Genomic DNA, 22,599 nt, shown 5'->3' with positions numbered 1-22,599 from the left:
ACTATACAATTTACCATTGTATTGGGTGTGTTGGGGACACAAGAGACTCCTTGTTATTTGGTTGCAGGGTTGCTTGAGAGAGACCATCTTCATCCTACGCCTCCCACAGATTGATAAACCTTAGGTCATCCACTAGAGGGAAATTTGCTACTGTCCTACAAACCTGTGCACTTGCAGGCCCAACAACATCTACAAGAAGAAGGTTGTGTAGTAGACATCAGCGGTGGATGAGGTGGCGGACGGCGGCGGACGGAGGAGGCTGGGGTGGAGAGGGTGTTTTGGCGCCCTCGGAGTATGAATGGGGAAAAGGGAGGTAGAGAGGAAGGGGGGAACCATGTATTCAGGGCGAGCTTGTCTCAAATGCGAGGAAATTTACAAACTTAGCCCCCGTTTCAAATTTCCTACATCACAACAATATTAGTCAACTGGGGATAGGACGGCAATCTCGCATACACCGAATATTTGCAGACGAGAGTTTGTTTTTGGCGCCCACCGTGTATGAATATGAATCGGGGAGGGAGTCGATTTCGGCTGAGGACACACTATGTTTTGGCGCCCACCGTGTATGAATCTGGGTGAGAGGCGGTTACGTCACATTTGGGTGAAATTATAAACCTACCCCTATCGAAATCTATAGAAATCTAGCAGATAGGCTTTGTGTGTCAGGGATAGGCAGTAGTAATTTCCATCTCGCAGATTTTGGTTTCGGGCGGTTACTGCGACTTTCCCCGCTTTGTTCAAATTTTGCAGAGTGCACGTTTACCATGCCAACTCAATTGGAATCCCGTTTGTATTCTATTTTTTTGGGCAGGATCCATTTTCAATTGGAATTAAATTCTATATACATCATTTTTATATATACTTTTAAAAGCACAACACCATTTATACATAAATATGGTTTACAAATGGCATGATCTCAGATTCATAAGGTTGTATCCATCAATTTGGATTTTCAAATATTTGAAACCACTTTATGTTGAAATCCAATGTATGCATTCCTCGCTAATTGTCTCGAATTAATGTCTGTTTCATGCGGGTTTTTTTACTTCTCAAACATGTATAATGTGTTTCACACATGCAACATATAGTGTAATCCCGTTTAGACATTAATTACATATAAACCATGCATTGTTTGTAATTAAAGAATCTATGGATCACCAATATTGATAAACTATATAACATTATACGTGTGCCCAAATTCAAATGAATATGCATGTTTGATACACCAATTTGCGTTATGATATTATCGATGTCGTGATCTCCAGTTTAAATATTTGAATCCCCTTTAATCCATATATTCGTCTCATATAGCTATCACTCATGCTTATATAGGACTATCTCTCTGGACCTATACGCGTTCATCGTCTCTCAGGTATCTCTCGTGCTACCTGTATGTCGACAATGATCTTTTATCTTCGTAACACATTGACAGTACTCTCTCCCTCGACCTTCATCACTCTATCTCTCTCTAAGTATATCTCGCTCCCTGCTATGTGTCTCTAACTATGATTCTCCATCTGGAATCTCTTTCTCTCACACAAACACAAAACTTTGTCTCCCGGGGTATCATTTCTCTCTACTATTTCCATGTGTGCCACTCGCACACCCCTCATACAAAGATGTCTTTCGCTCCTTAGATATGAGAACCTATGACTCTTCCTCTTAAATATCTCTTTCTCACACACAAACACAAACTCTGTCTCCCAGGGTCTCATATTTCTCCATTGTTCTCTTGTATGTCGCTCACACACTCTCTCTCTCCCTAGAGATATCTTGCGTTCCCTCATATGTCTCTCTAGCTATCACTCTCATTGTGAAATATCTTTCTCTCTCGCAAACACAAAACTCTGTCTCTCGGGATCTCATTTCTCTCTGATATATGTTTGTATGTGACTCACATGCACCCTCTCTCTCTGTCTCACACCCACACACATAACTCAGCCTTCTGATCCACTCGACTCCTATCTCTAACACACACTAGCTAGCATCTTTATCTTTCTATTTATCTGTTTCTCCATCAACCTTCTTTCTCGCCCTCACTCTTGATTCCTATCACGCACACTACATATGTTTCTCTCTACATGCACTCAAGTGCCCTCTTTTTATTTTTCTCTCACACACACATATATAACTTCACCCTCTGAACCACCCGGTGGTCATCTCCAACACCCAAACTAGCGGATGTCCCTCTAGCTAGCATCTCCATCTCTGTATCTATCTGTAGTTTCTCCGTCAACATTTCTTTCTCGCACGGAGTCTTGCTTCCTATCACCCATACTATATATGTCTCTCCATACACATGCATTTATAGGTTGATCTCTTTTGCACAATCGTTGTGCCTCACTCCCTCTGCTCGCCATAGATGCATGCTCCAGCCCACACCACTATCTCTTAAAGACAAAAACACATGCTCAATTGTCAGGCCTTCTTCACTGCATTCTCACATGCATGCATATTGTCATACCGATCCGTCTCTCCCATGTCGTTGATCTTATGACTTATGTCTTCTTTCTTTTATCTCGATCATGCGCGCGCGCACACGCACACACATCACACGTATACATGCATACCTCTCACACATGCATGTTCAAGGTCTCTATGTCTCCATACGTAGTTAATTACCCTCAATCCTAATGCCACATGGAATCGTTCTCCTCCTGTGTGCACATAACTTGCGCTTGGATGGGTAAAACACACACTCACACTTAACAATCTCCTTCTAGCTACCCCACCCGCCTCTCACTCTTCCCCTATATCCCCAAAACCAATAAGACCATCCCTTTGTTTAATTCCTACCTACATGCGCCATTGATATATAGTAGTCTTCCTCGGTGTCTCTCGAACAAACACGTTCTCTCGATGTCGACTCCTCTCATGCACACACACCTTCTCTTCCCTCTCTACGGGCATTTTCTCTCTCGCACCCCAACGTTGGTGGCCTCTGCCATACACATCACCTCTCAATGATGAAGCTATGCACACTTAAATTACATCCGCCACCGAGGACCCCACGACACACACACACACACACAAACACACAAACACACGCAAGCACGCACACCCACCCACCACACACACACACACACTAAGACTCCATCTCTCTCTCTCTTTCACACACACACACACACAAATAGACACACACACACACACGCACCCCCCACACACTAAGACTCCATCTCTCTCTCTCTCTCACACACACACTAAGACTCCATCTCTCTCTCTCACACTGATAATCCGCAAGTATACGGGATAGTTGTAGCCTCTTTCGATAAGTAAGAGTGTCGAACCCAACGAGGAGCTAAAGGTAGAACAAATACTCTCTCAAGTCCTATCAGCCACTGATACGACTCTACGCACGCTTGACGTTCGCTTTACCTAGAACAAGTATGAAACTAGAGGTACTTTGTAGGTGTGATAGGATAGGTTTGCAAGATAATAAAGAACATGTAAATAAAAAGTAGGGGCTGTTTACATAAAGATGCAATAAAGTAAATATAGCGAGTGTGGAAAAGTGGTGATAGGAGTTGTGAAATTGCCCCTAAGCAATTGACTACGTTACTAGACCGATAGCAAGTTTTATGTGGGAGAGGCATAAGCTAACATACTTTCTCTTCTTTGATCATATGCACTTATGATTGGAACTCCAGCAAGCGTCTGCAACTACTAAAGATTCATTAAGGTAAAACCCAACCATAGCATTAAAGCATCAAGTCCCCTTTATCCCATACGCCACAACCCCCTTACTCGGGTTTATGCTTCTGTCACTCAAGCAACCCACTATAAGCGAATCATGAACATATTGCAACACCCTACAGCGGTACTCCCTCATGCTTGCACGACACGGATGACACAATAGGACATCAACATAACCACAAGCAAATTAAAAAAATCATAGCAATTCATCAATCACCGGTAGGACATCGAAGATCTACTCAGACATCATAGGATGGCAACACATCATTGGAAAATAATATGAAGCATAAATCACCATGTTAAAGTAGAGGGTACAACGAGTTGCGGGAGAGTGGACCGCTGGATATAGATGGGGGAAGGTGATGGAGCTGTTGGTGAAGATGGCAGAGGTGTTGGTGAAGATCGCGGTGATGATGATGGCCCCCGGCGGCGTTCCGGCGCCACCAAAAGCAAGGGGGAGAGAGCCCCCCTTCTTCTTCTTCTTCCTTGACCCTCTCCCAAGATGGGAGAAGGGTTTCCCCTCTGGTCCTTGGCTCCCATGGCGTGGGAGGGGCGAGAGCCCCTCCGAGATTGGATCCATCTTTCTGTTTCTGCATTCTTGAATTCTGCCCTGGCACCGTTTCTTTTATATCCGGAGATCCGTAACTCCGATTGGATTGAAACCTTCGCCCAGATATTTTTCTAAAAATTAGCTATCTTGCGGCCAAAGAAGGGTATCAACTACCTTACGGGTGGCCCACGAGGGTGGGGGGCGCGCCCACCTGGAGTGGGTGTGGGCCCCTATTTGGTGGCCACCTCGGGCACCGTCTCGCGTTGATTTTACCTCCCAAAAATCACAAATATTCCAAAATAAGTCTCCATAAATTTTTATCCCGTTTGGACTCCGTTTGATATTGGGTTTCTGCGAAACATAAAACATGCAACAAACAAGAACTGGCACTGGGCACTGGATCAATATGTTCGTCCAAAAAATAGTATAAAAAGTTGCCAAAAGTATATGAAACTTGTAGAATATTGGCATGGAGCAATCAAAATTTATAGATACGACGGAGACGTATCAGCATCCCCAAGCTTAATTCCTGCTCGTCCTCGAGTAGGTAAATGATACAAAAGATAATTTTGATGTGGAATGCTACCTAGCATAATCTTGATCATATGTCTAATCATGGCAGGAATGTTAAGACACGAGTGATTCAAGGCAATAGTCTATCATTTGACATAAAAACAATAATACTTCAAGCATACCAACCAAACAATTATGTCTTATCGAAATAACATAGCCAAAGAAAGCTCATCCCTACAAAATCATATAGTCTGCCTACGCTCCATCTTCATCACACAAAGCATTCAAATCATGCACAACCCCGATGAAGAGCCGAGCAATTGGTTCATACTTTTAACGCGCTTCAGCTTTTTCAACTCTTACGCAATACATGAGCGCAAGCCATGGACATAGCACTATGGTGGTATCTGGTGGTGGTTGTGAGGAAAAAAAGGGAGAAGATAGTCTCACATCAACTAGGCGTATCAATGGGCTATGGAGATGCCCATCAATAGATATCAATGTGAGTGAGTAGGGATTGCCATGCAACAGATGCACTAGAGCTATAAATATATAAAAGCTCAACAAAATAAACTAAGTGGGTTTGCATCCAACTTTCTTGCTCACGAAGACCTAGGGCATTTTGAGGAAGCCCATCAGTGGAATATATAAGCCAAGTTCTATAATGAAAAATTCCCACTAGTATATGAAAGTGAAAGCATAGGAGACTCTCTCTATGAAGAACATGGTACTACTCTGAAGCACAAGTGTGGTAAAAGGATAGTAACATTGCCCCTTCTCTCTTTTTCTCTCATTTTTTTATTTTTTTATTTTTATTATATATATATATTTTTTGGTGGGCTTCTTTGGCCTCTTTTTTTTATTTGGGCTTCTTTGGCCTCTTTTATTTGTCATAAAGTCCGGAGTCTCATCCCGACTTGTGGGGGAATCATAGTCTCCATCATCCTTTTCTCACTGGGGCAATTCTCTAATAATGATGATCATCACACTTTTATTTACTTACAATTCAATATATCGAACATAGATATTACTCTATATGAATGCTTCGGGCGGTGTATTGGGATGTGCAATGATCTAGCATAGCAATGACATCAAAAAATGGACAAGCCATGAAAACATCATGCTAGCTATCTTACAATCGTGCAAAGCAATATGACAATGATGGAACGTGTCATAATAACAGAACGGTGGAAAGTTGCATGGCAATATATCTCGGAATGGCTATGGAAATGCCATAATAGGTAGGTATGGTGGCTGTTTGAGGAAGGTAAACAATGGGTTCATGATACCGGCAAAAGTTGCGCGGCACAATAGAGGCTAGCAAAGTGGAAGGGCGAGTGTGCGTATATCCATGGACTCACATTAGTCATAAAGAACTCATATACTTATTGCAAAAGTCTACTTAGCCCTCGAAGCAAAGTACTACTACGCATGCCCCTAGGGGTATAGATTGGTAGGAAAAGACCATCGCTCGTCCCCGACTGCCACTCATAAGGAAGACAATCGGAAAACACTTCATGCTCCAACTTCGTTACATAACGGTTCACCATACGTGCATGCTACAGGACTTGCAAACCTCAACACAAGTATTTCTCAATTTCATAATTACTCAACTAGCACGACTCTAATATCACCACCTTTATATCGCAAAACTATTGCAAGGAATCAAACATATCATATTCAGCGATCTACAAGTTTATGTAGGATTTTATGACTAACCATGTGAATGACCAATTCCTGTCATCTCTCTAAATTGATATAAGTGAAGCAAGAGAGTTTAATTATTTCTACAAAATATATGCCCACACTCTAACAAATATAAGTGAAGCAAAAGAGCATTCTATAAATGGCGGTTTTCTATGTGAAGAGAAACATGCAATCCAAACTTCAAATGATATAAGTGAAGCACATGAAGCATTCTATAAAGCCATACTCAAAAGATATAAGTGAGGTGCGATGAGCGTTCTATAAATCAACCAAGGACTATCTCATACCATCATGGTGCATAAAAGAAAAATGAAAACTAAATGCAAAAGACGCTCCAAGACTTGCACATATCGCACGAACGAAACGAATACGAAAACATACCGATACTTGTTGAAGAAAGAGGGGATGCCTTCCGGGGCATCCCCAAGCTTAGACGCTTGAGTCTCCTTGAATATTTACTTGGGGTGCCTCGGCATCCCCAAGCTTGAGCTCTTGTCTCTCTTGCTTTTCCTCATATCGAGACCTCCTCGTTTAGACACTTCATCCACACAAAACTTCAACAGAAAACTCGGTAAGATCCGTTAGTTTAATAAAGCAAATCACCACTGTAAGTACTGTTGTAAACCAATTCATATTTTGTTTTTGCATTGTGTCTAATGTAATATAACTTTTCCATGGCTTAATGCACTAATATAAATTGATAGATTCATCAAAACAAGCAAACTATGCATCAAAAACAGAATCTGTCAAAAACAGAAGTCTGTAGCAATCTGAACATCCACCATACTTATGTTACCCCAACAATTCTACCAAAATTAGGAACAATAAAAAAGTTGTACAGCAAGAAAGTGAAAAAGGAATCAGACCCACTAGACATTTCAGTTAAAAATGTAAAATCTTGCACTACAGCCAAAGTTTCTGTCCTGCACCGTACAAACTAACAAGCATTGTAAACATCCTAAAGGCAAACCTTGGCACATTATTTTTATAATACAATGGAATTTTACAAGGGGATAATTATTTTTGATAAAAAATTTCTGTAATCAAGATTCACAAAGTTTCCGTGAGAATGAACAAAGTTCAAGGCTAGCTCCCACTTCGACAATGCTTGTCCTTCTCACTTTCACTTTCCTTTTTGAAAAGTTTTTAGGTTCCCCTCTTTATTTTTTGTTTTTAAACTATATAAAAGCACTCAACAGAAATAAATGACTCCCTAAAACTTCCGGGTTGTCTCCCTGGCAGCGCTTTCTTTAAAGCCATTAAGCTAGGCATTTTAGTGCTCAAGTAATGAATCCACCCGGATCCCAAGGTATATAGAAGCCAAATTTAATTAATAATGATTTGTAATTTAGTAGTGATCACAAAGTAACATATATCATGCAACAATGAAGTCTAACTCTCTTCCAATGCATCGGCATGTCATAAGAGAACAATTCATGCACACATAGTAAAGGCCAATGCATAGTATAGACAGTTTCTTGCAATTCTATCGTGTTGGAAACATAGAGAGGTGGAGATATAGTTCCTCTCTCATAATAATTGCAAGTAGGAGCAGCAAGCACATTCATATTATATCTATCAAAATTATCATGTGGAATGGTAAAAGGCAACCCATCAATATAATCCTTAATAAGCACAAACTTCTCCGATATAGTGTAGTTTGGAGAATTCAAAAAGATAATAGGACTATCATGCGTGGGTGCAATAGCAGCAATTTCATGTTTAACATAAGGAACTATAGAAAGTTCATCTCCATAAGCATACTTCATATTGGCATCTTGGCCACAAGCAAAGCAAGCATCATCTAAAAGGGATATTTCAAACAAATTCAAGGGATCATAGCAATCATCATAGCAATCATCCTTCGGTAAGCACGAAGGGGAATTAAACAATGCATGAGTTGAAGAGTTACTCTCATTAGAAGGTGGGCACGGGTGATCAATCCGCTCTTCCTCCTTTTGTTCTTCGCTCTCCTCATCATCTTTTTCATCCAATGAGCTCACAATTTCATCAATTTCTTCTTCCATAGCTTCTTGCAAAATATTAATCTCATCTTGGACAGTGGAGAATTTCTCAATATATAGTTTAACATAGGCATTAGAAGCATAATTATCATAATAATATTCAAGTATGGCAAAATTTTCAGATTTGTAAAGAGTAGCATCATACTTTTCAATCAAAGAAGCAATTTCATAAGCACCATTAAAAGCAACAAATTCTTCAATTTGTTGAACATCATAGTAATTATAAATACCCTTAGCATACGAAGATACGATTCCATTATCAATAAACTCACATTGGTAGGGAAGGTGTTTCTTACGGTTTTCAGAACAACATGTAACATCATATATTTCACATAAATTCCAAGCATAGCATTGCAAACATTGAATTTGATCCCATAATAGTTTCCCTTTTTCAGATATACGGTGTCGCACATAACAAGCATGCTCATCTAAAGATTTTCCCTCAACTAAGCTAGTTGGGGTTTCAGCACGAGCACAAAGGGATCGAAGATGATCCAATTAAAAGCTTCAGTAGTGTGATAGATTTTGAGTGGTTCTTCAACCATTGGTGTAGTAGGTACAACTTTTTTTTGGTATTTTTCGTTTCCTACCCATAACTAAAGATAGAAAACAACTAAGAACAGCAAATAAAAGTTACTTAGTGATAAAGCAAACATGCACACACGAGAATATTCACCCCACGCTATGACTCCCCGGCAACGGCGCTAGAAAAAGGTCTTGATAACCCACAAGTATACGTGATAGTTGTAGCCTCTTTCGATAAGTAAGAGTGTCGAAATCAACGAGGAGCTAAAGGTAGAACAAATACTCTCTCAAGTCCTATCGGCCACTGATACGACTCTACGCACGCTTGAAGTTCGCTTTACCTAGAACAAGTATGAAACTAGAGGTACTTTGTAGGTGTGATAGGATAGGTTTGCAAGATAATAAAGAACATGTAAATAAAAAGTAGGGGCTGTTTAGCTAAAGATGCAATAAAGTAAATATAGCGAGTGTGGAAAAGTGGTGATAGGAGTTGTGAAATTGCCCCTAAGCTATTGACTACGTTACTAGACCGATAGCAAGTTTTATGTGGGAGATGCATAAGCTAACATACTTTGTCTTCTTGGATCATATGCACTTATGATTGGAACTCTAGCAAGCATCTGCAACTACTAAAGATTCATTAAGGTAAAACCCAACCATAGCATTGAAGCATCAAGTCCCCTTTATCCCATACGCCACAACCCCCTTACTCGGGTTTATGCTTCTGTCACTCAAGCAACCCACTATAAGCGAATCATGAACATATTGCAACACCCTATAGCGGTACTCGCTCACACTTGCGTGACACGGAGGGCACAATAGGACAGCAACATAACCACAAGCAAATTAAACCAATCATAGCAATTGATCAATCACCGGTAGGACATCGAAGATCTACTCAGACATCATAGGATGGCAACACATCATTGGAAAATAATATGAAGCATAAAGCACCATGTTCAAGTAGAGGGTACAACGGGTTACGGGAGAGTGGACCGCTGGATATAGATTGGGGAAGGTGATGGAGATGTTGGTGAAGATGGCAGAGGTGTTGGTGAAGATCGCGGTCATGATGATGGCCCCCGGCGGCGTTCCGGCGCCACCGGAAGGAAGGGGGAGAGAGCCCCCCTGTGACGCCCCCGATTCAATCGTACACTAATCATGCACGCAAACGTGTACGATCAAGATCAGGGACTCACGGGAAGATATCACAACACAACTCTAAAAACATAAATAAGTCATACAAGCATCATAATACAAGCCAGGGGCCTCGAGGGCTCGAATACAAGTGCTCGATCATAGACGAGTCAACGGAAGCAACAATATCTGAGTACAGACATAAGTTAAACAAGTTTGCCTTAAGAAGGCTAGCACAAACTGGGATACAGATCGAAAGAGGCGCAGGCCTCCTGCCTGGGATCCTCCTAACTACTCCTGGTCGTCGTCAGCGGGCTGCACGTAGTAGTAGGCACCTCCGGTGTAGTAGGGTCGTCGTCGACGGTGGCGTCTGGCTCCTGGACTCCAGCATCTGGTTGCGACAACCAGAAAGAAAGGAAAGGGGAAAAAGGGGGGAGAAAGCAACCGTGAGTACTCATCCAAAGTACTCGCAAGCAAGGAACTACACTACATATGCATGGGTATATGTGTAAGGAGGCCATATCAGTGGACTGAACTGCAGAATGCCAGAATAAGAGGGGGATAGCTAATCCTGTCGAAGACTACGCTTCTGGCAGCCTCCGTCTTGCAGCATGTAGAAGAGAGTAGATTGAAGTCCTCCAAGTAGCATCTCCAAGTAGCATATCCAGGTAGCATCTCCAAGCGCATCTCCAGTCGCATCGCATAGCATAATCCTACCCGGCGATCCTCTCCTCGTCGCCCTGTAGAAAAGCGATCACCGGGTTGTCTGTGGAACTTGGAAGGGTGTGTTTTATTAAGTATCCGGTTCTAGTTGTCATAAGGTCAAGGTACAACTCCAAGTCGTCCTGTTACCGAAGATCACGGCTATTCGAATAGATTAACTTCCCTGCAGGGGTGCACCACATAGCCCAACACGCTCGATCCCATTTGGCCGGACACACTTTCCTGGGTCATGCCCGGCCTCGGAAGATCAACACGTCGCAGCCCCACCTAGGCACAACAGAGAGGCCAGCACGCCGGTCTAAACCTAAGCGCACAGGGGTCTGGGCCCATCGCCCATAGCACACCTGCATGTTGCGTAGGGCGGCCGAAAGCAGACCTAGCCTAGTGGCGTTCCAGTCCAATTCGGCGCGCGCCGCTCCGTCGCTGACGTCTGAAGTGCTTCGGCTGATACCACGACGTCGGGATACCCATAACTACTCCCACGTAGATGGTTAGTGCGTATAGGCTCGTAGCCGACTCAGATCAAATACCAAGATCTCGTTAAGCGTGTTAAGTATCCGCGAACGCCGAACAGGGCCAGGCCCACCTGTCTCCTAGGTGGTCTCAACCTGCCCTGCCGCTCCGCCACAAAGTAACAGTCGGGGGCCGTCGGGAACCCAGGCCCACCTCTACCGGGATGGAGCCACCTGCCCCTTCAGCCCCCAACTCCGAACAGTATCACCAGTAATGTAACAGTGTAAAGTATATAGTATATGCCCGTGATCACCTCCCGAAGTGATCACAGCCCAGTAGTATAGCATGGCAGACGGACAAGAGTGTAGGGCCACTGATGGAACATTAGCATCCTATACTAAGCATCTAGGATTGCGGGTAAGGTATCAATGACTGTAGCAGCAATGACAGGCTATGCATCAGAATAGGATTAACGGAAAGCAGTAACATGCTACACTACTCTAATGCAAGCAGTATAGAGAAGAGTAGGCGATATCTGGTGATCAAAGGGGGGGGCTTGCCTGGTTGCTCTGGCAAGAGAGAGGGTCGTCAACTCCGTAGTCGAACTGGTCAGCAGCAGCGTCGGTCTCGTAGTCTACCGGAGAGAAGAGGGAAAAAAAATAATGAATACAGAGCAAACAAAGCACCACAAAATATATCAAGGCAATACGCGGTGTTCGGTGTGCCCTAACGCGGTAGTAGGTGATACCGGTGAAGGGGGGAAAACCCCCGGGAAAGTATTCCCGGTGTTTCGTGTTTTCGGGCAAAGGAGCCGGAGGGGGAAAGTTGCGGGTTCGATAGGTTAGGGGTGTGTGGCGGACGAACGGACCGCGTATCCGGATTCGTCTCGTCGTTCTGAGCAACTTTCATGTACAAAGTTTTTCGATCCAAGCTACGGTTTACCTTATATTAATTTTAAAAGATTTAAATCATTTTTAGGATTTATTTAATTAATTTAATCAACATTATCCAGAATAGTGTCTGCTGACGTCATCATGATGTCAGCATGACGTCAGCAGTTGACTTGGTCAACCTGACAGGTGGGTCCCACCTGTTAGGGATTGTTTAGCTAATTAACAATTAGGGTAACTATTTATTAGGTTAATTAATCTTAATTAGTTAAACTAAACAAGATTAGATAAGTTAATTAATTAGTTAATTAATTAATTAATTAATCAATTTTATTATTAATTTATTTATTATATATTTTTTAATATTTTTTTTATAATCGTTCTGGGGCTGGGGCCCCCATGTCATTGGCCCCAGAGGGCCTAGCGGGTGCTGGGTACGGGGTGCGGGCGTAGCCCGGCAGGGCGACGGGGGTTATCGGGCGCGGGCGCTCGTCGGGGCTGACCCAAGGGAGCGTAGTTCGCTCGGGCGTGGGGGGGCGAGGCTGTGACCCGGCGAGGCGCCGGCGGCCAGGGTCAGCAGGCCGTGCGGGAGGCCGGGGGAAGCGGGTGGCGCATGTGGGGAGGCCACACAGCGGGGGGGGGGGGGCTAGAGGCCCGACTGCTCCGGCAGAACCGGGAGTTGGCCGGCGGCCACGGCGGGAAGCAGGCGGGGCTGGGCTCGGCGGGGACCGGAGCCATGGGCGCGCGTGTGCCGGCGAGCGACAACGCGGTGTAGGCGGACGGGCGAGGCGCGGTGGCGGTGGCAGCCAGAGGCGGGCGCGCGAGGCACGGCCCCGGGCGACGAGCGCAAGAGCAGGGGAGGTGGGCGCGGGTGATCCCCCGGTTGGCCCCGGGCACCGGTCGGGGCGGAGGAGAGCGCCGGCCAAGGCGGACAGGGGGGCGGGAAGGGGGAAGAGGGGAGCGTGCATGCGCGGCGAGCACGCATCGGGCATGAACGGGGCGGTGATCGCAGGCGGGACGGAGTGCGGGACAGAGAGGAGGGGAGGTGCTCACAAGGGGGAGTAGGGAACGGGCAGCGGGCTCGGGGAAGTTTGGGGAGGCCGACGGGGACGAGCGACGGAGTGGAGGAAGGACGGCGAGGTGGCGGCGTCCTGGCGTGGGGCGGCGAGCTCCGGGCGGCGGCGCGGTCCTGGCGGCGACGGACGGCGACGGGGCGCAGCGTCGGGGTCCTCCTCCTCTCGATCCCGATCCAATCGGGGGAGAGAGGGGAGGGGTCGAGATATTTTCGAGGAGGGTGTGGGTGTCGGTGGATGGACCGGGTGAGGAGTGGGGGGTTAAGGAGCGCGGGATGGGCCGGCCGGCTGGGCCTGGGGGGTTTGGCCCAGTTGGGCCACGGCCCAGGGGGGTTTCCTTTTTTTGTTTTTTTTGTTTTGCTTTTTCCTTTTGTATTTTCATAATTTTCTTTTCTGTTTCTTTTAATAATTAATTTATTTTAGTTTTTGTAAAATTTAATTTCAACACCTAAATTAGTATTTAGGAATACAACACTGCCACATTAATTTGGACAGCTAAATAAAATAGTTTAATATTTTATAATTGAAAAAGGTATTAAATTAAATGTTTTGTTGCTGCTTTAATTACCTTAGTGCATCTAAACACTTTGCAAAAATGTGGTTTCTGTATCAATATTATTTATGATTTATTTTCTACAACTTGAACATTTTAGTTTTAAAGTTTGAAAACTTTTGTTGTTTGCCTATATTTTAAATTTGAATTTGAATCGTTTTGAACTAACGCGAGTTTATCAACAGTAACCGAGGTGACGTGGCATCATTAGTAAAGGTTTACTGTAGCTTAATTATCCGGGCGTCACAATTCTCCTCCACTACAAGAAATCTCGTCCCGAGATTTTAAGAGGTGGAGTAAGGGGAAAGATCTGGTTACGAAATTCTAACGAGTCTTCTCGGTCTTGGTTGCTCTTCTCTAAGAGGCCGGTCCAATATATTGATGTCTTCATTTCTCTGCTTCAGGCCATCATGATGAAGTCGGCGTCCTTTCTCCCGGAACTCCATCGTACTTATGAATAGGTAAGGGGCAGCTCGGCTACGACAGAATGCTTATGAGGGAAACAATCTGGGGTTAACCCATGAATGAGCATAAGATTATCTCTCGAGTTGAACATATAAAATACATCGAGAGTAAGGTACGAAGGTACAATAAGAGGTTCCAAGCGGATAGGTGGTTGCTCGAAGTCCAAACCAGAGTGAGAAAGGGGTTCAGAGTAGCGACAATAAATATTGCATCTGATACCATAATAGAGCACTAGGAAGGTGGCCCATGAATTAAATACGAAGCCAAGCGTGGGGATAACCACTAGAAACAGGGTCGTACAGGAGAGTCAGGTTTCGATCCAGTGGACCTGTGGGTTATGGGCCCACCATGTGGGTTAGAAGTATGAAGGGCGGAGACGTCTTGCGTGATCATGCAAGCAAGGCATGTCAGGGGGGTAGCCTGTCGATTATGTCGGCGACAACGCCGATACCAAGGGCGAGGGACGAAGAGAACTATTTTCCTGCTCGTTGAACGAGGCGGACTAGTAGGCAAAGTTCTCGTCCATCGGTGGTTACCGAAATGTCACCAACAAAAGTAACAGGGTCTCACTGGCAAAGTTGTACACCGAGGTGTTTACATAAGCAGGAGAATATTACTGCTCAGATCATATAGATCACAAGAAAGGTTAAAACAAATAATGGAAAGGAAAACGTGCTTAAACACATATATCAGGGGTATGTCCTTCCCAAGGACAAGCAGAGCATGATATCCTTGGCAGGATATAATGTAGAAAACTCTTTAGGTAGGGGAGAGAAATTTCATGACATTACGCAAACAACGGTGTTTGGATAATCGAGCGAGAAACATTTAGTATTGGGTTTCAAATGTTCTTGTTGAAAATCGGAGTACCATTGACATGCTTCGAGATAGCATTGACATGGTCTTCAAGCAAAGTTCGGACTTTAGATACTCATTGGACCCATCAGGAACAGCTGATAAAATAGGTCTTACCACTTCCTCCAGGAGGAATGGTTATCCTTGCAAAAGAAATCATAATGATAGGTCCTCCAGCCAGGGGGGGGGGGGGGTGCTAGGCATGACATCATGTTACCGGGTCAACAAAGGACAAACAACATAACTCCTGGAAAGTTGTCCCAACCATCATATCTGACCGAGATTCAGATCTGATTGGTGTCATGATGCCTCAGACTCAGGATGTCCGAGAAGAAAAGGCGCAACACAAATCATTGAAATGGCATTGCAAGATTCTCGGGAAATGAACTATGGGAGCGGGTTCCTGAAACAATAGTTCATCATTAAACCAAGGAGAGGTGAGGGGGTGGCTGATTGACTCAGCGACAATTCATTGAGATTTTCAAAAGATGGATTTCCACAATAATGTGAACAAGAAGATGACATTTGTCAGATCAAATGGTATAGTGATGTATGCTCGAGGAAAACATACACAATTAAACATTGGTTGAAAGGTGCACCCGAAATATGGGTTGGGTTGCACGACCAATGTCAGAATGGTGATTCAATAGTCAATAGCCTAAGAATGAACTTTCGACCATTAACTTAAAAAAAATAGGGTTGCTAGAAGGAAAGAATCCAAACAACACCGTTCACTTGTTGGAATTAACACGGGGACCAAGAAAGAATGGTGATGGTGAGAAGTATTTCTATGTCAAGAATTCTCAAGAGGTGGAACAAATCTCAGAACATTCTTGACATAAAGGATGGTAATACTCCAAGGTAAAGAAGAACAATTGCTGGATAGCAAGGAACTCAAGGTATAACACCAAACATGAACAAGCTTGTGTTGGTGGGAGGGCAATAAAGTGGTCGATGATAATACAATTCATTGAGGGCAAGGATGGTATTTCTCATCATGAATTCAATTGATATCCTGGAAGAACTCATAAGGGTGATGAGGAATTTGTCGACAGATTTCAAGAAGAAGTAATCAATCAGCGACGACATCAAGTCAAAGGAATGATGAAGCCAAAGTCATTGGAACCATGGGTACGACACAAACTCGAACTCAAGCTTGTTGTTTAAGGTGAAAGGGTATGACGAGGAAAATCGACGTAAGGTTAGTTCATCATCGAAAATTGGTGCTCCGAGAATAAGGATCAGGTAGCACCGTTAGAATCGTCACGACAATGATATAGCCAAACAGGCTAGGAATGGCGTGATCGGGTACAAACTCGTACTTATAGAAGCTTACTGAAGAGTTGTTGAACCGTAGAGCGGACTCGGTTCAGTTATCGGTGTCTTTGAGTGTTCAATAACTCAGAGCCCGCGAAAAATTGGAATCAGTGGGAAGGTAGCACTTGATGAAGAACTCATAAAAAGTTATGCAGTTCCATGATAATCTCGAGATACCAGGGGGGTAATACTCGACACAAGATCAAAGTAAAGGTTGGACTGGTGTATTGATCCATAGAAGACAATTGTTTTAACTTGTCCGAGAAATGAGATCAAAGAAGAACAATCATGGTCGGAACCACGGTTGCAAAAGGCCAGATCCTAGATATAAGATGAACTTATACCAAAGGAATAATTTATTTAAGAGAAGCTTTAATGATAAGATCTACATCGTGTCCATGGGCATGAACACAAGTTCAAGGTCGACTCCCACTTCTCCAATGCATAACCTTTCATTCACTTCTCACGTTCGATGAAGTTGCAGTGTTGAAATTTTATCTGGTGAAGCACCAGAAGAGTATGACTCGTGAAAACTTTCGGGTTCACACGGTTTAGAGAAGGCATATGTTCAACCCATAGGGGCTTCTTAGAAACATATACCACAAGTTTCAAGAGTAAATAACACAAGCCCGAAAGCAGAGCATGGTTGGCCAAGCAGAGGATACAACTTAACAAAGGCATTATGTATCAGGGGAAGAACTCACAAGGTGATCAAATGTGAAGGACACTGTCGGATAACAATCCAACAAAGGACTTGGTGGTCCACAAAGGATCTGATACGAGTATCGGTACTCAACTAGAGGAAGAAGAATGCAAGGAGATCAGATTATAGAAACAACTGACTAACTCAATTGTCAAATGCAAAGGAATTATGATTTCCAAATCAAGGGATCAAAAGCAATGCTCTGATTAGGGAGGGATAAGTTGAATAGCCTTAGGGTACAATCAGCGACAATTGGATTGGTCGAGAACCAATTCCCGTTAAAAGAATGGAAGCTCAGCCGGAAAGGTAATTTATAAGGATCAATGATGATTGCGTGTATTCGCAACATATTGAGTCAACAGACTCAAAATGATAATGACAAGGAATGTCAATAAGATTTCTATACTTATGGGATTAATCATAATGAAAGCAAACAAGAATTTCCAGAGCTATAGGTTGCTGAGGATTTTCGGAATATCGGGTGGCATTTCGAAGACTTTTGTGTAACACATGAACAACTGGGGAATGAGCGGATACTCGATAAGCGCGAGAATTTATTTGAAGGGGGTATTCATGTGGCAAAGAACTGCTAGGCAGTAGGCACAAAGTATTCTCGGAACAATAGAGAAAACTTCGGGGTATCTTGTAATAACAAGATCAATGGGGGATGATCATATGAATGGCAAGTGCAAGTAGTTATCCATACGGATTTATCAGTGGTCAGGAATAGCAAAAGTGATGGGCACAAAGTCTCGAGAGAACATCAGAGAGTATCTTCGGAATCTTCTGATGTAGCAGGCGATCCTCTGCAGTAAGGGGCTCTCCGGGTGGATGCGATCACGAGATCCTAATCTTAGAGTTAGCAAATTCATTTAACCCGAATAGTAGAGAGATCAGAGTCCCAGAGTATAGGTCGAGGAGTAAAAGATCCTACTACCACCCGATGGCGACGTGGGCCCATGGGCCACACAGCCATGTTAGTAAAAGTTTTTCAATGTCTAGACTCGACTTCGGCCAAGGAATGTGGAAGGGGGATTCCTACAGGCAGTCGGCTCTGATACCAACTTGTGACGCCCCCGATTCAATCGTACACTAATCATGCACGCAAACGTGTACGATCAAGATCAGGGACTCACGGGAAGATATCACAACACAACTCTACAAATAAAATAAGTCATACAAGCATCATAATACAAGCCAGGGGCCTCGAGGGCTCGAATACAAGTGCTCGATCATAGACGAGTCAGCGGAAGCAACAATATCTGAGTACAGACATAAGTTAAACAAGTTTGCCTTAAGAAGGCTAGCACAAACTGGGATACAGATCGAAAGAGGCGCAGGCCTCCTGCCTGGGATCCTCCTAACTACTCCTGGTCGTCGTCAGTCGGGCTGCACGTAGTAGTAGGCACCTCCGGTGTAGTAGTCGTCGTCGACGGTGGCGTCCTGGCTCCTGGACTCCAGCATCTGGTTGCGACAACCAGAAAGAAAGGAAAGGGGAAAAAGGGGGGAGAAAGCAACCGTGAGTACTCATCCAAAGTACTCGCAAGCAAGGAACTACACTACATATGCATGGGTATATGTGTAAGGAGGCCATATCAGTGGACTGAACTGCAGAATGCCAGAATAAGAGGGGGATAGCTAATCCTGTCGAAGACTACGCTTCTGGCAGCCTCCGTCTTGCAGCATGTAGAAGAGAGTAGATTGAAGTCCTCCAAGTAGCATCTCCAAGTAGCATATCCAGGTAGCATCTCCAAGCGCATCTCCAGTCGCATCGCATAGCATAATCCTACCCGGCGATCCTCTCCTCGTCGCCCTGTAGAAAAGCGATCACCGGGTTGTCTGTGGAACTTGGAAGGGTGTGTTTTATTAAGTATCCGGTTCTAGTTGTCATAAGGTCAAGGTACAACTCCAAGTCGTCCTGTTACCGAAGATCACGGCTATTCGAATAGATTAACTTCCCTGCAGGGGTGCACCACATAGCCCAACACGCTCGATCCCATTTGGCCGGACACACTTTCCTGGGTCATGCCCGGCCTCGGAAGATCAACACGTCGCAGCCCCACCTAGGCACAACAGAGAGGCCAGCACGCCGGTCTAAACCTAAGCGCACAGGGGTCTGGGCCCATCGCCCATAGCACACCTGCACGTTGCGTAGGGCGGCCGAAAGCAGACCTAGCCTAGTGGCGTTCCAGTCCAATTCGGCGCGCGCCGCTCCGTCGCTGACGTCTGAAGTGCTTCGGCTGATACCACGACGTCGGGATACCCATAACTACTCCCGCGTAGATGGTTAGTGCGTATAGGCTCGTAGCCAACTCAGATCAAATACCAAGATCTCGTTAAGCGTGTTAAGTATCCGCGAACGCCGAACAGGGCCAGGCCCACCTGTCTCCTAGGTGGTCTCAACCTGCCCTGTCGCTCCGCCACAAAGTAACAGTCGGGGGCCGTCGGGAACCCAGGCCCACCTCTACCGGGATGGAGCCACCTGCCCCTTCAGCCCCCAACTCCAAACAGTATCACCAGTAATGTAACAGTGTAAAGTATATAGTATATGCCCGTGATCACCTCCCGAAGTGATCACAGCCCAGTAGTATAGCATGGCAGACGGACAAGAGTGTAGGGCCACTGATGGAACACTAGCATCCTATACTAAGCATTTAGGATTGCGGGTAAGGTATCAATGACTGTAGCAGCAATGACAGGCTATGCATCAGAATAGGATTAACGGAAAGCAGTAACATGCTACACTACTCTAATGCAAGCAGTATAGAGAAGAGTAGGCGATATCTGGTGATCAAGGGGGGGGGGCTTGCCTGGTTGCTCTGGCAAGAGAGAGGGGTCGTCAACTCCGTAGTCGAACTGGTCAGCAGCAGCGTCGGTCTCGTAGTCTACCGGAGAGAAGAGGGGGAAAAAAATAATGAATACAGAGCAAACAAAGCATCACAAAATATATCAAGGCAATACGCGGTGTTCGGTGTGCCCTAACGCGGTAGTAGGTGATACCGGTGAAGGGGGAAAAACATCCGGGAAAGTATTCCCGGTGTTTCGTGTTTTCGGGCAAAGGAGCCGGAGGGGGGAAAGTTGCGGGTTCGATAGGTTAGGGGTGTGTGGCGGACGAACGGACCGCGTATCCGGATTCGTCTCGTCGTTCTGAGCAACTTTCATGTACAAAGTTTTTCGATCCGAGCTACGGTTTACCTTATATTAATTTTAAAAGATTTAAATCATTTTTAGGATTTATTTAATTAATTTAATCAACATTATCCAGAATAGTGTCTGCTGACGTCATCATGATGTCAGCATGACGTCAGCAGTTGACTTGGTCAACCTGACAGGTGGGTCCCACCTGTTAGGGATTGTTTAGCTAATTAACAATTAGGGTAACTATTTATTAGGTTAATTAATCTTAATTAGTTAAACTAAACAAGATTAGATAAGTTAATTAATTAGTTAATTAATTAGTTAATTAATTAATTAATTATCAATTTATTATTAATTTATTTATTATATATTTTTTTAATATTTTTTTTATAATTGTTCTGGGGCTGGGGCCCCCATGTCATTGGCCCTAGAGGGCCTAGCGGGTGCTGGGTACGGGGTGCGGGCGTAGCCCGGCAGGGCGACGGGGGTTATCGGGCGCGGGCGCCCGTCGGGGCTGACCCAACGGAGCGTAGTTCGCTCGGGCGTGGGGGGGGGCGAGGCTGTGACCCGGCGAGGCGCCGGCGGCCAGGGTCAGCAGGCCGTGCGGGAGGCCGGGGGAAGCGGGTGGCGCATGTGGGGAGGCCACGCAGCGGGGGGGGGGGGCTAGAGGCCCGACTGCTCCGGCAGAACCGGGAGTTGGCCGGCGGCCACGGCGGGAAGCAGGCGGGGCTGGGCTCGGCGGGGACCGGAGCCATGGGCGCGCGTGTGCCGGCGAGCGACAACGCGGTGTAGGCGGACGGGCGAGGCGCGGTGGCGGTGGCAGCCAGAGGCGGGCGCGCGAGGCACGGCCCCGGGCGACGAGCGCAAGAGCAGGGGAGGTGGGCGCGGGTGATCCCCCGGTTGGCCCCGGGCACCGGTCGGGGCGGAGGAGAGCGCCGGCCAAGGCGGACAGGGGGGCGGGAAGGGGGAAGAGGGGAGCGTGCATGCGCGGCGAGCACGCATCGGGCATGAACGGGGCGGTGATCGCAGGCGGGACGGAGTGCGGGACAGAGAGGAGGGGAGGTGCTCACAAGGGGGAGTAGGGAACGGGCAGCGGGCTCGGGGAAGTTTGGGGAGGCCGACGGGGACGAGCGACGGAGTGGAGGAAGGACGGCGAGGTGGCGGCGTCCTGGCGTGGGGCGGCGAGCTCCGGGCGGCGGCGCGGTCCTGGCGGCGACGGACGGCGACGGGGCGCAGCGTCGGGGTCCTCCTCCTCTCGATCCCGATCCAATCGGGGGAGAGAGGGGAGGGGTCGAGATATTTTCGAGGAGGGTGTGGGTGTCGGTGGATGGACCGGGTGAGGAGTGGGGGGTTAAGGAGCGCGGGATGGGCCGGCCGGCTGGGCCTGGGGGGTTTGGCCCAGTTGGGCCACGGCCCAGGGGGGTTTCCTTTTTTGTTTTTTTGTTTTGCTTTTTCCTTTTGTATTTTCATAATTTTCTTTTCTGTTTCTTTTAATAATTAATTTATTTTAGTTTTTGTAAAATTTAATTTCAACACCTAAATTAGTATTTAGGAATACAACACTGCCACATTAATTTGGACAGCTAAATAAAATAGTTTAATATTTTATAATTGAAAAAGGTATTAAATTAAATGTTTTGTTGCTGCTTTAATTACCTTAGTGCATCTAAACACTTTGCAAAAATGTGGTTTCTGTATCAATATTATTTATGATTTATTTTCTACAACTTGAACATTTTAGTTTTAAAGTTTGAAAACTTTTGTTGTTTGCCTATATTTTAAATTTGAATTTGAATCGTTTTGAACTAATGCGAGTTTATCAACAGTAACCGAGGTGACGTGGCATCATTAGTAAAGGTTTACTGTAGCTTAATTATCCGGGCGTCGCACCTCCTTCTTATTCTTCTTCCTTGACCTTCTCCCTAGATGGGAGAAGGGTTTCCCCTCTGGTCCTTGGCTCCCATGGCGTGGGAGGGGCGAGAGCCCCTTCGAGATTGGATCTATCTCTCCGTTTCTGCGTTCTCGAATTCTGCCCTCGCACCGTTTCTTTTATATCTGGAGATCCGTAACTCCGATTGGATTGAAACCTTCGCGCAGATCTTTTTCCAAAAACTAGCTATCTTTCAGCCAAAGAAGGGCATCAACCGCCTTACGGGTGGCGCATGAGGGTGGGGGGGGGGGCGCCCACCTGGAGTGGGCGTGGGCCCCTATCTCGTGGCCACCCCGGGCACCGTCTCGCGTTGATTTTACCTCCCAAAAATCACAAATATTCCAAAATAA

Source organism: Triticum aestivum, chromosome 2B, assembly GCF_018294505.1.
Source record: "Triticum aestivum cultivar Chinese Spring chromosome 2B, IWGSC CS RefSeq v2.1, whole genome shotgun sequence".
NCBI lineage: Eukaryota > Viridiplantae > Streptophyta > Magnoliopsida > Poales > Poaceae > Triticum > Triticum aestivum.
This window is presented reverse-complemented; position numbering follows the sequence as displayed.